Here is an 8,034-nt window from a genome sequence, read left to right on the forward strand (position 1 = left end):
ACATTCTCGCAAAGCCCACACAGCTCCAGGCACTGTGCAAACATATGGCAATATATAGACTGAAGTAAATACAAAACAGTACAAAGAAATGTCGGTAGATATAAAAATGAGGCCAGTAATAAATACGGGTTAAAAATAACACAGATTTATAGTACAGATTTTAATAAGCAATATTGCACATTCTAGTAGAGATTGCGTGCATGTGACGAGCTAATGTCATTGATTGCTCCACAAAGCTATGTTCTCAGAATTTATTTAGAAAGCTACCCAGAATGCTAATATAATCAAAAATCTACTGCATCTCAATGCCGCAAATGACACTAGTGTAAGATGTATTGAACTAACATGGAATTTTTTTTCCCCAAAAAATTCTCATCTGTTTATTCATTTAAATGTGAAGGGGAAAAGTGCTGTACAACGTGAAGTCCGGTGGGGTTTTGGGTTTTTTTGTTTGTTTGTTTTGGGTTTTTTTTCTTCTTAAAAGAGAAGCAAACAAAGCAAATCTCAATGGCTCCCTCTGCTGTCATGTCTCAGAAGTTTCATTATATTTGTAATTTTATAATTTTTTTTTTTTTTCCCTGTCCCGGTCAGCAAATATCTGGTATTTTCACACATCATACAGTGTTCCATCTCTGAAGAGTCAAAGACACCTTTATCCAAAAGTAGGTTCCTCAAAATGTGATTCAATACCTACTTACCAAGGCTAAAACAGTAGCACCCCTTCACGTTTGCATGGCAGCTATGGATAGCATCAGGGAAAAAATGTTTATGAATAGTTCATCATCTTCATCGTCAACTTTGAGGTCAAGCTGGATTTGACTGCAGACAGAGATATAGATTTTGTCTCTGACAAAGCCATATCACTTTGCATCAACCAACTGTATCAAAGAGAAATAAAAATCTCAAAGCTGTGGGAACTGTCCTAGAGACAGAATATGTTTCTCCTAAAATAAAAAAATATTCCAACCAATTAAAGAAGCTGGAGAGCCATACTGCCTCTGGCAAGCATTTTGCCTCACTCTTTGCCAGCTTCAGGAGACAGATGATGGAAGCGATTGAAGTTACCTGACAGAGGTGAGTAGCAAAGCAGCAATATCAGGGTGTCTTGCCAAACAGCTGACAAGGACTGGTCTGCCTCTCAGCATCATGGTAGGAAGCTTAGCAACAAGGACTGCACTGGGGGCTTAACTCCAAGCCATCAAAGTCAACGGGTCCCTCAAAAGAATCTGAACTGGACCCCAAGATCTGCCCTCTCACACTTAAAGAAAATAATAAAGAACTCTGGAAGATGTCATTCATTCTCAGCAATGTACAAAAAGGGAGGGTAATAAAAATCAACAGTTTGCTGCAGCACTCGGTCAAAACACAGAAGTGTAAGTTTAAGAGGAAAGCAAAACACTTGAGCACTTCACTCCCTAGACAGCCCGTGAAAACCACCTCCCCAGGCACATGACGCACGGAGGGAGGCAGCCGAGGAGGGACTCACTCGGCAAGCGCAGCGTTCCCTGGCTAGCGGTGCTCCTGCCACCTCGGCCACCAAGCAGAGGCACACGCTACCGAGTGACATGTTCCCCTAATGCTTCCCTAAAGTATATTTGGTGCCTGAGGTTAATGGTATGGCTGCAGCGAATATTTCCATACTAGTCACAGAATTTGCCCTGATTGCTTCCGCCTTCCTTCCACTCCGAACCTGATACCTCCCAAACCGGGAGCTATATTTACCCTTCACACACTGCAACGTTTGATGGTCTCATGGTTCTAAATTCAGCAGCTTCTGTCATGCCCAGGACCGGCTGTAACCCTTCTCTATCAGGTCTCCACATCAGGCTTCTTGGTGCATTTGTGGAGCCCTGTCTAAACCATACTTAGACGTAGACACTAAATAGGCAGCGGTCATCTCACTCATCTGATGGTGAAATTGAGATCACTGGATGTTCCATGCTGTACTTACCCCACTTTTCATTTGATATGTTTTTAAACTGGACGAAGACAGTCTTTCTCTCTCTCCCCAAACTGCTAAGATAGCACTAACAGCTACAGTCTAATTTTGCTTAAAGATTATACCCAGCTACATGTGTCTGATCACCTTTCTCCAGGAAACACGCGAAAAGCCATCACATTTCCACTCTTCCCATGTCCTTGGCAGAGGAAAAACTATCCTCTACAATTCAACTTTTGTTTTTACTTTTTCTCAGTACATTTTTACCTTTATGGTAGGCTAATTCACCTACAGAAAGCAAGTCTAGTTTATTCTTTGTAAAGCTATACAGTCCCCCTAATTTATTGCTCTTTGTAAAGCTATACAAACATTCTAATTTATTACTAACAATCTCGTAGCATGAAGAGGCTTTGTTCTCTAGTATTACTAGGCTAGGCTCACACATTAAATTCTACCCATCCAAGTTTATATAATACTTCTAACATCCCAGATTTGTCTTGGAGGTGGACCATCCTAATCCAACAAGAAAAATCTGAAAGACTTTTTGAAATATTTCAAGTGAAAGATGCCCAAATAATATTAAGATAGCTCTATATTTAAAATCTCCCAAATGCCTTCAGTTAACAATCATGGTTCTTCACTATCAAAGCCTACATCAGTGAAATTAAATTTGGTCTTATTTACCTACACTGCAAGTACAACCAACTTCTTCAGGTTATTACAGAGGTAAATACTATATACAGGCATCAAAACAAAAAAATAACTTAGAATGCCCAAAAATTTCCTCATAAGGCACCTTGTAGTGCTATCAAACACATGATTATAACACAGTGGTCTACACATTTACTTAGCCCCCACATTAAATCTTTTGACATGTTTATAATAAGTTGCATCTTATTTCCCCCAGTTCAGTCTGACTGCTGCACACTTTCTGGTTTACTGGTATTACTTTCCTGACTGGCAGGGCTGGAAGGAGCAATTTTCATATAGGAATTGTGGATATTACAGAGCCAAAAAAAATTTTGGCCCATTTATACCTGCCCCTTCAACATATCTGATGTTGGAAAGCAAGGAGGTAGAAGAAGAATACAAACAGTTAATGCAAGCATATAGCAAGCCCATCCTCCGTGCTTTTTCAGACAGGAGGGAAAACTCAGCCTCCCAGAGCTCCTCTTGCATCTATTCCAAACTCTGCCTACAGAGCTGGAATAATTATCCTGACTTGGGATCAAGTGAGTGTCAAAAAGTCTGAAACAAAAGAAGTTCATGTAACATCTTTGCAGTATTTGTATGCTCAATTAATTTGTTCCCCAAGCCCTGCTAGGTCAAGTAGTGCCCACATGACTGACATGAAACAAGGCAAGAAGAATAAAGGATGTTGGCTGTTCCACAGAAAGTCTGAAGTACCAAAACCAGAAAGCCAACCGCGTCCTGGGCTGCATCAAAAGAGGTGTGACCAGCAGGTCGAGGGAGGTGATCCTGCCCCTCTACTCCGCTCTTGTGAGACCCCACCTGGAGTACTGCGTCCAGCTCTGGGGGCCCCAGTACAGGAGAGACATGGAGCTGTTGCAGCGAGTCCAGAGGAGGGCCACAAAGCTGATCAAAAGCTGGGAAGTTTGGGGTTGCTCAGCCTGGAGAGAAGGCTCTGGGGAGACCTTACAGCAGCCTTCCAGTACTTAATGGGGGCTTAAAAGAAAGCTGGGGACAGGGCCTGTTGCAATAGGACAAGGGGTAATGGTTTTAAACTATTTAGACTGGCTACAAGGAAGAAACTTTTGATGATGATGGTGGTGAAACACTGGCACAGGTTGTCCATCCCTGGAAACATTCAAGGCCAGGCTGGACAGGGCTCTGAGCAACCTGATCTAGTTGAAGATGTCCCTGCTCATTGCAGGGGGGTTGGACTAGATGACCTTTAATGGTCCCTTCCAACCCAAACTATCCTGTGATTCTATGAAAACAGAAAAAAAAAAAAAAAAGAGAAAACTCTGTCCCCTCTATAATGCTGTTAATCAGTGAATTAAGCCAGAAAACAGTGGATACCAAAGCTTTTCATTTCACCATGCTGCAGATGCTCCTGCTGTCCCACATAGGTATTGGGTGAGGCAGTCATTTTGTTTGCTCACCCGGTGGAGGTAGGCTCTTGCACATTTGAGCTGATCCTGCTTCAAACTCACCAGACATGATCCAGCTGTGAGTCAGAAGCCTGCAGCAGGGCAGAGGTGCTGCTGAGCTGGTCAGCCTGGTTGAGAGCAATCTGAATAGCAAAGCTCATTGCTCAGACCCAGAACTGCATGGGTACTGCTCCGTAGGAGAAGCGGGCACATGGGCAGCAGAAGTACATAATGAAGTTGACACCTAGATGACCACTTGCACAGACAACAATTTAAGACTACAACGTATAAAAAGGACTTTCTCCATCCTAGGTCTCACTCTTTCATAAGTAATAAATTAACTTGCGTAAAGACATCTATATATCAGCATTACAATAATCTGAGCTCTGTGTAAATTATGCTATGCTTGCAATTTACAGTCTGTTACAAAAGGGCTCTACCTCTGTAAAGGAGGCTGAGTACTCGGGTTAAAATCTGTAGAATATAAGAGGTAATACCTAACAGCATCTCACCCCTGTTCTGGAAACAGAAGTTCCTGGAAGGAAAAACCTCAATTCCTAAGCACCATTTCTTTATTTCAGAAAGTATTTTCGCTAGCAATTACGCTTCAGCTAAAAGCAAAGGCTCCAACTTTCACTTGGGAACAGCTTTTCCTCTGCTGATTCCTGCAGGCCCTGACACGAGCATGAGGGAAGAAATCAATAGGAGAGAGTGAACCCAAGCCAGCAACTAACCCAACGTCAAGCACATTTTGTCTTTGTACAGGGACAGAAGCACTTGATTCAGTGGGAGTGCAGCACCTGCCCCCATCTAACTCCTATATTTAGTTCTCCTGTAGGTTGCTTTAGTATGCTTCCTCTGGAATACCAAACGCATTCAAAGATGGAAACTTCGACCAAATTCTCTCCAAAGGTAACTAATTGCTGGAGCTCAGAGGTATTTTCCTAGGGGAAAACACAGTGTGGAAAGCCTGTGGATAGTCCTAGACACACCTAGTAACTGAAACTCGCCAACTACATTTGTCATGCATGGTATAGATTTAATTTTGCAAAGTAAATGCCGTTTTGCCTGTAGAGTAACATTCCATTTATCATCTTGATAGTTTTTCATGTTTGGTTAAAGGTTCTCTATAACAGAGAAAATCCATGCTTATCTTAGTCCTTTTGAGAAAGTTCTGAATGGACCCTCTTGTTCTTGGCTGTCAAATGAGTCATGTTTCTACTGCAGATATATTAATAATTTTTTTAAAGTGATGTTTTGCTATAGCATTCTCCTCCTTTTAAAGGTTTTCTGAATTTACTCAACTTGCATTGAGCTATTTATATAACTCACAAATCATAAAGCAACTGAACCATTTCATTGAAGTAAAAATCCAGAAGGGGTCCTGATTTAGAAAGTGGCAGCTAGCTGGAGGCCAGGAGAGCACGCTGGTGGCAGCTCATGCTTTCCTTGTTCTTAACACTGTTCTTCAAGTGTTTCACCACTGGTTGCGGTCTCACGCAGGATATCAGACTAGCTAGATCTTTGGCCTAAATGGCATATCCATTCTTATATGATGCAATTTGTGGGAAGATTTTAATTGCAAAATATCTGCAAAAAAGGCTTGGTTGAAACTTCAAAATATTTTTGTAATGAACTTCTTGAACTTGTTAAGACTTAGGACTGACGTATCCTTTCTGGATCTCAGTTCAGGCAATAAAATGGTTTTATTTACATATTTGACGTATTTATTTTTAGGATTTTTTTGAGCACAATGTTATGAATATTAAGGCACGTGAAAGTGTTTAAAATACTTTGATTTAGAAAGAATCAGGAAAAAAATTAACTGAGTGCAATTTAATATTTTTTTTTTTTACATCCCACATTTTGGTTCACTTTAGAGTTAGGGGGGTAGAAGACTCCTACACGTTTTTTTTGGGTTTCCATTACAGTAAGATTTTAATTTGATCTACATTGGGTAATTAGCCTTGGTGACACTACTGACTGAGGACTTTGGGCTAGACAAAGCTGTGAAGCTTTGTAATTAAAAAGAACATTGCCCCAGAACTTTCTGCACTATCAGTGTCCCATACAGACTGTGAGAACTACAAAACTGGATCCAAATCAGCCAGTGAGCCTTTTATTATTAGTGATGCAAGCCAGATGACAGTGGAAGGCTAAAACTGTCTTAAATCTCCCCTGCAAAATTTCATACTCAGAGGTGTAGTCTCCCTTAAGACTCAGCACTTCCGTTCTTGTCTTTGAAAAGTTGCAGAGCTAGCTCATCCTTCTTTAAGTTTTGCTAGCAGATTAGTGGGCAAATTACATACCAACCTGGATGTTTCCCTCCTGACTTCCCTCCTCAGGCAGGAGTGATCCAAGGTCCAGCTCTCACCTTTGTGCTGAAAGTTGCAACCACCAGAGAACAGCAGCCATCCTGGGAGCAGGCACCCATACTTTCAACTCTTTCCTCCTACCTGCATGATGAAATACCAGTGCTACAGTTCCCTTCTCCCAGTTCAATCTATCTTCAGACTGAAAAATCCCCAGTTACTATCAACAAATTTATTTCAAGATCCCTTTGCATCCATTTCTATGCACTCTACCTGCGGTTCATCCTGTACCTCCCCCACTCAACACCTCCCAGACCCTAACACTCCTCTACCTTTAGTGGCTTTTCCCTCTAGTTTCTACGTATCCCAGTGCTACTGGTTTCTATTTAACCCTTTTCCAACTTCAAAAAAAAAAAATTTGCTGCCAGCACATACTTCCCACAACTATCCTGGTTTCCTCAGACTCTCTTAATTACAAGCTTTCAAGTCCAGAGACATCCATTTGTAAAGAGTCTAATGCAAGTGTCTAACCCTTTGTGTGTCCTTCAACTCCTCTGTAGAAAATGTGATTTATTACAATAGGATTATTACATTATCAATTAAATATAGATGAGTTGATGCCTGCTGGTGGTTGACTAGGTATAAATGTAAGAATTACTGCATTACATTTTTGCATTCTAGTTGAAGATCTCTTTCTCTAAAAATACGAACAGGAGAAATTTGCAGACACTGATGTTTACAGAAATAAACCTTTTAAATCTCACATTCAAGATTACCTTTTGCTCCCAAATGAATAACAATTTCTCTTTCTCCAGCAGTATTTTGATACCAGCATTTAAGAAAAATTAGCTAGCTTATTTAAATAAATCTTACCACACTGAATGACTTAAAAGTACAGCACAATAAGTAGCTATTCTGTTCTGTACAACTCATCACACCATTATTCTAGTGCTTCATTAAATCATTAATTCCCAATCTGCACCCAGAGTATTTTTCTCACTTGTTTCTCATACATCTTTTGAAAGACAAATACTCTGCAGCAGGGATGGTCTCCCTTGGGGTCTCTGATAAGTCTCTGCCTCAGTAGGACCTTAACTTCTGAGGAGCACAATTACAAAGAACAGCAGCTCATTTGATCTGAGATCCGATATAGGTGTCAGCTCCATTTCAAGTCTCTTTTCACACACTGATTTTTAAAAGTCAGCTGCATTACTTTCCAGGGTCACCCAGGTAGCAGCGCCTCAGACTGACGCCTCCCTTTGCACATTTCTTCACAGGCTCATAGGTGGCCTCCACGCTCCCAAACTTCAAAACTATTTGTTCAAATATCTGCACTACACAAACTTTTTCCTGCCCTGCTTGTAGATTGTTCTGGTGGAACTGAGGATGGAGGAAGAGGGAAGGACCGAGAAGTACCTTCCAACCTTAAAAAAAATAAATAAAAATTTGAAACTGAATTTCTCCCAACCGAAAAAGTTTTTTATTCTTTGTAATCATCAGAACTGTAGGTTTTAAGATCAGCAAACCCCTTCAATTATAAAAAACCCAAACAAAGCCACAACACAAACTTAGCTCCATAGTGAACCAACATACAAATGCATAGCGAAACAGAGTACATCTGGACAGTGTTTCCTCTATTTCCTTTCACCTTAGGCTTTGTTGGTGCGTT

The sequence above is a fragment of the Balearica regulorum genome, chromosome 2 (assembly GCF_011004875.1).
Source record: "Balearica regulorum gibbericeps isolate bBalReg1 chromosome 2, bBalReg1.pri, whole genome shotgun sequence".
NCBI lineage: Eukaryota > Metazoa > Chordata > Aves > Gruiformes > Gruidae > Balearica > Balearica regulorum.